This window comes from Zootoca vivipara, chromosome 3 (genome assembly GCF_963506605.1).
Source record: "Zootoca vivipara chromosome 3, rZooViv1.1, whole genome shotgun sequence".
NCBI classification, from domain to species: Eukaryota; Metazoa; Chordata; class Lepidosauria; order Squamata; family Lacertidae; genus Zootoca; species Zootoca vivipara.
The window spans coordinates 49,874,670-49,887,082 of NC_083278.1; the positions used below are offsets into that span (position 1 = coordinate 49,874,670).

At 43.1% G+C, this 12,413-nt stretch overlaps 1 protein-coding gene across 8 annotated transcripts in view; it reads right to left on the reverse strand.

Annotated features, from left to right (window-relative positions):
* FYN (FYN proto-oncogene, Src family tyrosine kinase) overlaps positions 1 to 1,951 on the reverse strand; it is a 117,710-nt gene extending 115,759 nt beyond the window's left edge. For 7 of the 8 annotated variants that reach the window (XM_035109106.2, XM_035109101.2, XM_035109105.2 and 4 more), the window contains exon 1: positions 1,424 to 1,951. The gene's annotated coding sequence lies outside the window, so the exon portion shown is untranslated. The remainder of the gene's footprint in view (positions 1 to 1,423) is intronic. The other variant, XM_035109108.2, reaches the window with a different exon arrangement.
* Between the last annotated feature and the right edge of the window lie 10,462 nt (positions 1,952 to 12,413).

Genomic DNA, 12,413 nt, shown 5'->3' on the forward strand with positions numbered 1-12,413 from the left:
TCTTTCAAACCTCACTACCCTTGAGCATTATGTGAATCTCTTTTCTTCCCTGAAAGCCTTCTTTGTCACACACACACACACACACACACACACACACTTCAATATCTGTTTGCAAGAGGGGGAGGAGTCACTTTATTTATTATTTTTTCCACTCCCCCTTTTTGCAGTTAAGTTGCAGCATATAAAGCCTTGGGATGAATCTCAGCAGTCGTTCCCCCCCCCCCCCAACTAGTAAAATCATCAGTCTGTGTGAGTTAAGAAGGTGGGGATCTGGACAAATTTCAGCATTTTTGCCAAGAAGGAAGGGGGAAGCAGCTTGTGCATGTGGAAAACTCTACTGTATAGGACAACTATCAATTATTAAAGGATTACATCATTGTAGTTATTCTCACCCTCTCCCTCATTCAACGTGCCACAAAACATTATCTAATTGATCCTCTTGTAATTACAATGCATCCCCATCAGGGGTTGACAAATGCCCCTTATACTGAAGCGGAATCCCCTTCTTTTTTAAAAAGAAGGTTTTTGTATTCCACAACATCTCAGCACCGTAGAACCTAGCAGGCAACAGTCCTCATTTGAGAAAGCCCAAGCTCTACTCTGTAGATCAGAGGCATCATCTCCAAAGTGCCCCTGTTTTGAAAATCCTGTCATATGGCCATGCCAGTCACCAGCCCCATCAGCAGCAGGGTCACAAGAAGGGCCAATCCTACAGAGCAGACAGCAGCTCACATAAATCTCTGCTTTTGATAGCTATGAAGCATTTCTGCAAAGGCGTGGGCCAGGCAGCCACACATGCACACACAACATCCTATAAATCTCATAAATGAAAAACTTCTTAACTGCAGACTGTTCCTTCCAGAGGCCAGCACAGGGCACCCTTTTCCAACAAGAGCTGGACACAAATGGCATATGGAAATAGCAGGGCTTTAGAGAGTTGTAAATACGCTGAATGCCATGCTTTAGAAATGACATTATTCTGGCTCCCCATCCCATCCACACCTCTCTGCCATGTTCGACGATGCCGTTATCGCAAGGAGAATGAAAGCATTCTGCTCTGGTTTCCAAATCTTTAGGCCCAGCCACCACCACTCCTCTCGAATTATAAACGGACCCATGACTCTGGTCCCATCATCACTCGCTTTCTAGGTCCCATCCCCTTTGGTCTGGCCTTCACACACGGGGCTCTAGAGGTGGGAGCTCCGCGCGAGAAACGACATATAGCAAGACAATTGCTCCCTGAGCCACTTCAGGAGAAGAGCGCGCGCGCGCGCGCACACACGCACACACGCGCCAGCACAAAGCGGGGAACCCAGCCCGGTGGTACAAAAGCCGGCGCATGCCTCGTTGCCACCCCTTCCTCCCTTCCATGAAGCAGGGGCTGCGGCGGCGGGAAGTCCGGGCGGCGCGTTCTCGTGCTTACCTGAAGCGCAGCCGGACTTGGGTCTGCAGCGCCGCCTTCACCCCAACGCCCCCTCCCCCTCGCGCTCTCTGCAGGGTCCGGAGGGCGGCGGCGGCGGAAGGCGTCCCCTCTCCAGAGAAAAAAAAAAGCTCCGGGTGATATCTGTCGCTCTCTCCCCGGCTCGCGCTTGCTATTCTTAACGTGAGGACCGAAATAACAACGGGAGGAGGGTGTGGGGTGGGGTGGACGTCCCTGCCTCAGCGGCCGGGGGGCGCCAAGTGGCCGAGGAGGGGGCGGAAGCTTTGTCTGCCGCGCGGGCTGCTTGTCCTGAGGAAGATGGGCTCGCGCTGCGCGGCTCCGTTGCCTCCTCTCTTTCTCTCTTTTTGTGCCCAAGACTCAAGCCAAAGCCGCTTCAGTCTGTCTCCTCCCCTCCTCCTCCCACCACCGCCACCCAGGCTCCTGACAGATGGCGCAACCGCAGCCTCGCTGCTTCGGCGCTCCTCCTGGCCAGCTCGCGAGGATGGAGCCTGGACTCCTCCACTGCCTTGCCTTGCTGTCCCTCGCCTCCTCACCCCTGCGTCAGTTCACTAAGCGGGGGGGGGGGGCGCACGCAGGCACGCAGGCACGCGCGGAGGAGGCAAGACTGACATCCCTAGCCGGCCTATGGCGAAGCGCTTTTGGGGTGGGTTAGGCGGGGAGGGGGGGACTCCAGTTCTTATTCGCACGCGCGCCACTCGGGAAGGCGGGCGCCGTGGGATTCGCTTCTGCACATCACATCTCGGGTTATTCTGTGGGATGGATGGGGTGGGTGCGCCCAGCTGACAGAGCGCTTTGTTGGGGAAGGGTTCTTCCAGCCGCCCAATGAAACGGAAAGGAAACTGGAACAGAGGGAGATATTCTTCCTTTTTTTAAATGCCTGGGCTTTGCATTGCAAGGATGTGAGAGTGAGTCAGAGTTGGAAAAACCAGCGTGTCATCTCATCCAGCTCCGCCCGCAGTGACCATCCGCGCCAGCATCCCTGTATGAATCAATCCAAGGAAACGTGAATAGGGATCTGGTGGTGCTAGTTTGATCAGAATGACTTGATGCATTGCTTTTCGCAGTTTGCCAAGCCATAGAAATGTAGGTGTTTTCTACTGAAATTAGACACAGACCTAGTGGGCAGGTTTGGCAGGTAAGTTTGGGCTGGGCCAAATGCTAGAAAGAGGCTCAAAGTTTCCGTTTGGGGCCACCAAAATCTGGTGCTGCCTGTTGGTTCCTTTTCAGCCATTGAATGAATACATAAATTTACACTGTAGATCTCCCGTGCTCTTAACTCCAAAAGAGAGCTTGACCATGCCAAAGTTTCCTTGACCCTCCCACTGATTAGGGAGGGAGGAACACTGGCGTTTAGCACTTCACCTATTGAATGGAAGGTCTGCTTTCCACCATAAAACATCTGTTTCCTATTCTTCAGTAAAACAGAATTCATTGAAGTGTTGCACTTTGTAATGCCCGCAGAATTATGAAATCCTCAGTTCAGCCTGCCAAATGTTTTGCAATAATATGTGGGTGGGTTCAGATAACATGACTTTGTTGGTCTTCATTCATATGACAAAGAAAAATATAAATTGCTTCCCAATCTGACTGCAGTCCATGAGTGTGTGTGTTAGGTGGAATACACAAACACACTCCATCTTTTAAGTTTTTTTTAGTATGATTATGTAGAATAGCATTTCTAGGCCACTTTTTGGTCCCATACAGTGGTCCCCAAAGCAGCGACAGCAAGGCATTTGCGCTTGTTTTCAAAGAATAATTTAAAGGAATGTAATCTTCTATCCAACACACAATTATCTCATTGAACTCATTAGGGCTCGCTTCTTAGTAGATGTGTATGTAGGATTGCACTGAGATATCTATAAATTGGAGAAACGAACATATCAAAAGTAAACCACCAAAATAAAATTTTACCTCTTCTCATGCAATTAGAAATATAGTCTCATTTCTATGTGTAGAATAAAAGTCACTTGTGGAACATTAAAGACGATCAGAAATTAACACCTAATTCCCTCACCCCTTCATTGTTTCAACATGTACATAAAATTATGTGCCTCTTAAGTTCTGTGCCTGACAGTGCATTGCGGTCAGAGGTAGATCTGCAATCTTATACACCTACCTGTTTAACTCAATGAGACTTAATTTTGAGAGGACATGTATAGGCCTGTACTCCTTCATAATATATTTCAGCATTTCAGGGACTGTGCTATTGCTCATTAAGGATACACTAACTGCAACAACCAACAAACATGTTTATTGTGACATAATATTCTATGGTCAGAAGTGGGTTTATGCCACAGTAACTGTACATACACTCTGCCTCCATCCACCCAGAAGTAAGCCTCACTGAATTCCATGGGGTTCACTTGCTGACCTAGTGGTAAGCATGTATTGAACCCTACAAATTGGTTAGCCTTAACCAATGGACTTAACTAACTCCTTGGGCAAAAGGTGGGGCATAAATGTAAAAATAAATAAATAAAAATACCAATCAGAAGTCATTTTTTACTACATAATTATAATACAAATCAATAAAATGCTGAAACAAGTTATCAAAGTACTGATGAGAGAAATAGCAGGATACACACAAAGAAAAAGTCTATTGTCATCCTGCTTGTAGCTTACAACAGAAGAACAATGATAGGGTACCACTTCCCATCTAGAAGCAGCCTAAGTGTAGAAACATTTCAGTAATTCCCTTCTCTGTCAATGTTTTGCTTTTTAAATGATGTGAGCCATCAGCACAGTGCAACTGAACAAATCCTTACTCAGAGGTAAATCACACAGAATTTAGTGGGACTTACTCCAGCCCAAGTAGGTTTCTGTGCTGGGCTGTTAATTGCATATAGCTGTTTTCCTTTCATCTCAGAATTAATTAAAACCTCCAAGGTTTTTTGCACATTCCTAGCTCCTTCTAGATTCTGAGCAACATATCTTTATCCTTTGATCACACATCATTCCAAATGTGGTATTGTGACAGTTTCTGTGAGCCTTCAGAACCACGTATCAAAGATCCTTTGACTTTCATAAGAGCAACCTGAAGACAGCAGGTATTGAGATGGAAAGAACAAACAGGGTTTCACAAATGCGATCTGTAGCAAAATGTTGCACTGTAATGTGCTTTTGTTCACCGTTCCAGCCAGCCATGCCCTCCTCTATTGCCCCATGTCCAACACCGCACCTCCCACTGCAAACACGCACTCCAAATCCTACACTCATTAAGCACAATCAGTTCTCATTGTGCTATTTGGAATTCCACCCACCTTAGGGATTATATCTTTTAAAAGAAAGGTACTTCTGGAAGCCTCAGGATTTCTCCCAGCCTGGTGATACCTCCAGGAGTGACTGGTGCAATGAGGGAGTGCAATGCCCCTGTCCTCCTGAGAGTGGTGCTACTTCCATTGTTTCTGCTTACCTGGGTGGGGCAGAGTGATGGTGAGGTTGTGGCTAAGCAACTGCACCAACAGGTGTGATGGATTGGCCATGTTGCTGCACCCACACGGCTCTGGCCTTGATATAAAAATGTGTACATTAGGGGAAATTCATGCTAAAAGGCTAATGATTTTTCATGAATATATATACTGTATAGAGAGAGAACAAACATGTTGAAATGTAAAGTACTGAATGGGACTTAAGATTGTGGGAAACTAAAATCTCAGTGAACTCAGCAGGGCTTCCTTCTGAATAAACGTGTTGGATTAGGTTTCATAGGTCTGCCTTCACTTTGAAAATATTAAAGGAGATAAAAATTCAGAGCCAACTATGCAAATCTAGTACAACCCCCAAGATTTGCTGTCCAACCTTCTATTGTCTGTGAAAATAAAACCCAAATGATTACTATGATAATTTTCTACAAGTGAAGTGCCACATCAGATTACATAAAACAAATCCTTGCTAAAGCCTGTCATATTAAAAGGTCAGATTCCCCTCAAGCTGCTCCGCCTCACTTTTGGCAGGACTTTAGAGAGGGAAAGCTTGTGGAGCAAAGGAGATGAGTGGGTGGGGAAGAAGAGCAAGCAAAACAATAATGTACCCAGTTAAGACATGAGCATGAAACTGTGGGTGACCAAGGAGGGAAATCTGGTAACTCCCCATCACGATCCCTCTAGGCTGGTAAACACTGGATTGGACCAGTCCCATAAATGATGCATCTCACAGTGATTGTAGAACTATATTCTTGATGGGAAACGTAATGTGGAAACATAATGGAAAACCCATCTCCAATTTTAAGTCAGGAATGAGTATGCTGGGGAACTCACCAGGATTCTAAGGTTAAAAAAAAATCTTTCCCCCATTTAAGTGGTGTGTGTGTGTGTGTGTGTTGGCAATGGAAATATTTTGCAGTCCTACTCCCTTGAACAAAGCTTGCAATGTGAAAAGCAGCATTCTGTTGCTTCTCCTTTAGATATGCTCTGCCCTGATGGGATGCTATCATGATGTGGAAAATAATTTGACCAGGGATGACAGGTGCATGAAAGCCGCAGGTAAAATTAAAGCACCAACATACATATTTTACTGTTTTATTTCTTTGTTCAACTTATATTGCCACCCATCAATGAAACTCTCTAGGCAGCTCACAAAACAAAAGCAAACATAATACAGTATTTTAAAATACAATCATTAAAGCAGCAAAACTCAATAAAAATAGCAAATTAAACTTTCCATAGCAGAGACAGAACAAGCAGTTTGCAGCTCAGCTTAATACACGCTAAAATATATGATTTTCAGTGAGTGACTGGCTCTTTTTTCTCATACTACATTGTAGTATGTGTTGTAGTATGCTGAAGCTCTAAGTCCACTTCTGGTCCACCTACACACTAAAATATAAATATTTTACTTCAAGTGACTGGCTCTTTTTTTCTCATACAACATTGTAAAAACCGCTGAAGATGTAAGTCCACTTCTGGTACACATACATGTGCTGCTAATTTGTTACTGAGCCAAGTTCAAAGTGTTGTTTTGAGCTATAAAACCTTACATGGCTCAAGACCTCCATTCATCCAGGACTGCCTTTCACCATACAAACCTACCTGGACCCTGAGGTCGATCTCTCAAGACAATTTTCTTTCTTCCCCCTCTGAGAGATGTTTGAAGAGTGGCAATGAGAGAACTGGTTTTCTCTGTGGCAGCAGCCTATTAAGGAATCTACTTCACAAAGATGTTTGCCTGACGTTGACTTTGCTCAGTGGAAATCTTTTTATTCTCCTAGGCATTTGGACAACACTAATGGTTGGGATTTCGTTTGGGATTTTGGTCTGTTGGATGTGGGTGGATAATTTATGCTGCTGGCTGATTTCTTTGCATGCTTAGTATTTCTACATATGTGCTGTTTTAATTAACTATACTGTCTTGTATATGATAGCTTTGAGTTTTATTGTTTTGTAAACTGCTTCAGGACTCCCTTTGGGTGTGTGATGCAATATATAAATATAATAAACTTAACTAATTCATGTATCCAAGATTTTCTCTGCAGTATTTGTCTATGTCAGGCCATACACCATCCCTAGCTAACAGGACCAGTGGTCAGGGATGATGGGAATTGTAGTCCCAAAACTTGGCTAGAGGACCAAGTTTGGTCATGCCTGGTCTATGTGATAGGAGGCATTGTTTAATATACTAAACAATGACAGCACTGCAGGCAAAAGCAAGAATTCTTGTTCTGCTAATTCTAGAAACACTAGTGCACAGTATATATGGTCATATTTTTATTGCATTGTGTATTGCCTCTTGGGAGGAAAAGTGGTATAATAATACATAAATTACATATCTATCTATCTATCTATCTATCTAGGGCTAGCCCATGACAGATCCTATATTGAAAATCTGCAAAACAATGAAAATTTAAGTGCTATCCAGCTACATTTTAAAACCAGCTGGGTGTTTGCACTCAAAATCATTTGTAATTTGTTAATTGCTTTCCAATGTGTTCTCAGTTAACACAAAATCCCTCTTTAAAATATAGCTGCATATATGAGGATGTTTTTAATATATAATATGGGGATGTTTTACAAATAATGTTTTCAACAGGATTTTGAGGAAGACGTGATTCTAAAAAGGAGCAATAACAAGTTTCCTCATTGCAACCACAAATTATACATGGTTGGTCAATGAAGGCGTTTACATTATCGGAACATTTTTCCTCATAACTAGAGGCAGTGACCCTCTTTCTATACCTTACAGTTGATCTGGATGATGAGAAAAAAAGGCTTCCAGAACCTTACATTTTAAAAATTTAAACTTAAAGATGTGGTTAAATTGGCTTTCATCATATCCTGCATCTATCTATAAACAAATACAAAAATGAATTAAGTGGATATGATTTGAGAAAACAGGTTTGATAAGAAAAACATAACATTTTCCTTTGCCTTTATTTCATGAATAAAAGTCTGTTTGGTTTTATTTGCTTAAGTCGGATTTTCTAAATTGTGCAGCCCAATGTTTGAGGGAACCAGGAGAATATGGAAGAGGTGAACTTGACAGCTGAGGAGGCAGAATGGGACTTGCAACTGTCTGCACTTGCACTTCCAATGCCCTATTCAGCATCACATGTCTGCAATGTATATGGGAGGCAAGCAGTATGTAACAACCTTTCACACTGACCTACTTGGAGAAGACAGATGTTGCTTAGGAAGGGTGGTGTCTTTGTGAATTTGTGTCTCAGCAATTTTCACATGCTTTAAGCCTAATTCCAGAAGAAAGGCCGTACAGTACATATTCATAGGTGGCAGTGAGTGGATGCCTTTAGAATTTGGATAGCTTGATGCAACAGAGTGATTAGAGCTGGGCAGCTGCCACATAACTGGGCCTTAGACAAGGAATGGGGAACCTGTGGTTCTTCAGTTGGAATGGTTGCATTCCAACTCTGATCATCCCTGACTATTTGACATACTGGCTGGGACTGATGGATGTTGGAATCCATCTACATCTAGAAGACCACAGACCCCCATTCATGGCTTAGATGTTCAAATCAAATGAAAGTATTCCATCATCTGGTGCCCAGAATCTAGAATGAGGTATGTGTTGTTGAACCACTTGGGAATGTGTTGTTAAATCGCATCACAGTGTCATCAAATCTGACATATTTTTTAGATTGCCCTGGAAGTCTAAAGATGATAGGGTCTGGAGCAGAGGAGGAGGAGTGGTGGAGACCGCCTCCCCATCCTGACCCTTCCAGGGAGGAGGAAGAGGAAGACAGTATAGATTTACAACAGTGGTGTGCAGGAGCTCACAGCTCAGAGGCAGATGAGGGGAAAAGTTGGGAAATCATGGGAGAGGAGAAGCAAGCAGAGCTGGAGCAGCAGTTGTCTGACACGTCATTAGAAAGCATTCCAGACCCACCATCTCCCAGAACTCGACAAGCCTTAAAAGTAGGAGAGCAAGGAGTTCGAAGACAGAGGGCACTTAGCAGCACCCGTAGAGGAGGTGATGATGATGACAAATGAGGAAGTGGGAGAGACCGGGGGTGGGGTGGGGGTTGCCATTATCCAAGAGGCTCTCTTTACAGCCTCTCCTGGTAAAGTTTGAAATAAAAAAGGATTATAATAAACTTTTCCTTGTCATTACACTTTCCTGGGCAACCAGCCGGGAGCCGCTGACAGCATCCTGACAAAAGTGGTTATGTTTTAAAGAAGATTAGATTTCTTTGAAAAAAATGATTTGAAACTGAAACCAGAAGAATCAGGAAAATCAAACCAGCGCTTGGGAATTATTTAAAACCATGATACTATAAGCTCAGAGAGAATCACAAACTAGTTTAAGAGGATGCCTACATGATTAATGAAGAGAGGCAAGGAAGTCATAATGAGCAAGAAGACTGCCTTTAGAAAGTGTTGGTCTTGTTCAAAATATGAGACGCAAGGAGCAAACTAAGCTGGCAATAAGGCAAGCAAGAAAAATAATAATCTGATGAGCCTATTTCTGAAAATATTTGGCTCTTGCCCTGCCCACTAGTGGCATGTGATCCTCAAAAGGTTGCCCACAAGGGAATGTGGCTGTTGCTCTCAGACTGAGAAAAATTCCCCACCCTGTGTTACAGGACAAATAAAAGGTTCCCATGAAACACGGAATGGAATGACAAACAAGCTAATGGAATTTTATGCCCAGAATTCTATCTCCTTCACTGCAGAAGATGTTGAAAAATTACCCAGGCCCAAGTCACTAACTGTTTCTCTCTCTTTCTCTTTAATTTTCATGGCATGTGAAGAAGAGCATGAATTTCAACCTGTTTCTCGCCTGCTGCAGTCCTGTCAACGATGGCTTCACACACTATCAGAAGTCATTGTCCCCCTGTGGCACAATGGGTCAGTGTGTATGGCTGTTAACTAGAAAGTTGTTGTTTTGAGCCCACCCAGGGACAGTTGTGGGCAGGATTCCTCAGGGTCCCTTCCAACTCTACTGTTCTATGATTCTAATTGGCTATGGGGTATATTCATGTTCAGAATCACTGCACCTCTGAATACCAATTGCTGAGGGGTGAACAATATGAGGGGATGATTGCTCCTATGCCCTGCTTGTAAACTTTCTGGAAGCATCTGCCTAAGCGCTGTTAGAAATAGTATAATGGATTAGATGGAACTTTTACCTGCTTTGGCATGGATCTGTGCACATCTTTATTTTTAAATATTTCGGTAGCCTTGCAAAATACCATACCTTGCTCTTTAAGGTAAGGACAAAGATGTTGCAAATATATAGAAATATCCCTATTTTCATTTTGAAGGGTATGCATTAGTATTGCCATGAAATTTAAAAGGACTGCCAAATGACATGAATAAATTCCACAAAATAAGCTAGAATGTTTATTAAATAATGTTTAGAAAGACCTACATTAGTCACGACTGATTCTAGGCACTGTCAGACATAGGGTAATCCTTAACTTCTGGCAATAAGAAATAAAGCAGCAATCTTGCCCAGTTAGGGTGAATTTAATCGGAGTGTAAAGCAGCCTTTACACAAGATTTAAGCCCTAGTGGCTAAAAATACTAAGCTGCATCACTATATATAACAGAATTATGGAAATATTTCATCTGCATGCATATTTAAGACTGTGTGAATACAGTATTTTTTTTTTACCACAATACACTATAATGTCCTGTATTCATCATTTCTCATAAAACTGTATTTCAATTAGCCCGTGTGGGTGAAGGAACTTGCATTCATTTCTTACTGATTCTCCCTTTTAAACAATGTAAACAATGTAAAAAATGTAGCCTACTATAGGGCAGCTTGCTGGCTCCCATGGATATCGTCAGCGTTCATCAGGAACTGCAGTAACAGTGTATTTGTTCTGCACCGTGGCTACTCATTAAAATAAAAATAAAAATCTGTTTTTCATGTTTTCCATTTCAAATATTCAATATGTCACAACCAATTTAAAATAAAAAGCGAAGCTTCTGCAATCCTATGCTATAATATGCAATTTTTAAAGACTGAAAGAAACACTCCTTTAAATGTCTTTTTTAGTCTTTAAATGTCTTCTGAAAACTTTTCTATGTAACTTTCCAAGCTAATGCAGGCACTTAAGAAAATAGTTATATATAATATTTTGTTGTCTCTCATTCTGAATCCTCCTTTTCCTGCCATATCACCCTAGAGCACCCGTCGTGTTGGGAGTTCCCCCAGTCTGGCTCCATGCAATTTGCTACAGTGGGAGAGGGGCATTCTATGGTTAGTTCTCTTAGATTAGGGAGGCAGGACCTTACAGGATTCCAACTTCCATCATGGCCAACAGTCAGGGATGATGGGAACTGTAGCCCAACAACATCTGGAGGGCTGCAGGTTCCCCACCCCTATATTAGATGTTATGTCATGAAGACCGAACACTTGAGTCTTGCTCGACAAAGTCCTGATGGGTGCAATGTAGCCAACATGATGCTCCCCTGATGCTTTGGACTGCAACTCCCACCAGACCCAGCCAACATGGACAAGAGTCAGGAATTATGGGAGTGGTAGTCTAAAACCTCTGATGGACACCATATTAACTAACACCCCCCCCCCCCGGTTTAATTTATGGCCTAGCTGTTAGGGTGCTCAGAAGGATCAATAGAGTAAGTGATCTTTGGGAGAATGATCATTGTGAACAGTTGTTCACTTGAGAAAGCAACCTAGCTTTCTAATATGTATGCCCTTGTGTTAGCTATCTTCTGCAATCTGGGCACCTTTTCACTGATGCAGGGTCGTTTTGCAAGGCTTAGGCTGGCCGCGTCTAAAGGCTTAAAGTATTCGGTAAAAAGACCTTCCTTGTTTCTTAAGATGCCAGCTAACATCCCCTGTGAGCTTTAGCATGAAAGAATGTAATGTAATGTAAGAGAGCTCTGATTGTTCTATGAAATATTTTCACTCTGGAGGAATGCAGAGCAGAGGAATCATGTGGCCATCTTGTAGCCCACCCCCGGGTTAGCCCGTGTAGGGAAGCACTTTTTCCACCTGCAGTTTCACTCTGTCACTTAACATGGCAGAAGACCAAATTGAATGACAAAGCCTATTTCACAGAGCAGAATCAAGTGATGCCACATAACAATAATGCAAAAAAGCCGTTCTCTTTAGCTGGAGATAGAGCAAGGAGGCACAGCTGACAAAACACATTGTCAACACCGCGGATAAGGAATCCCTGAGCAGGATGTGCCACATGAAGATGTGCAAAAACATCAGGAACCACAAAGCTTTAGAGGAAACAAAACAGGAAGCATGTCCCGAATAATCAGAGAGCAGGCCCTAGACAGGTTACCCTGCTGAGTCAGGAAAGAAAGGAGCGATCTGTTCAGGGTGGAACGTTAAATGTGAACATTATCATTGTGACAAAATCCTGCCAAAGATGGACCATGGGAAATTCATGCTGACACTCTCGCCTTTCCATGCTTCATCACCAAATAAGTGAGAGAAGAGAAGGCTGTGGGAGCAGAGTGTAACTGACATAGACAGGGATTTTCATACACCCTGTGAATACACCATGGCTCTTTCTGTTGCAAAGAGGAATAAT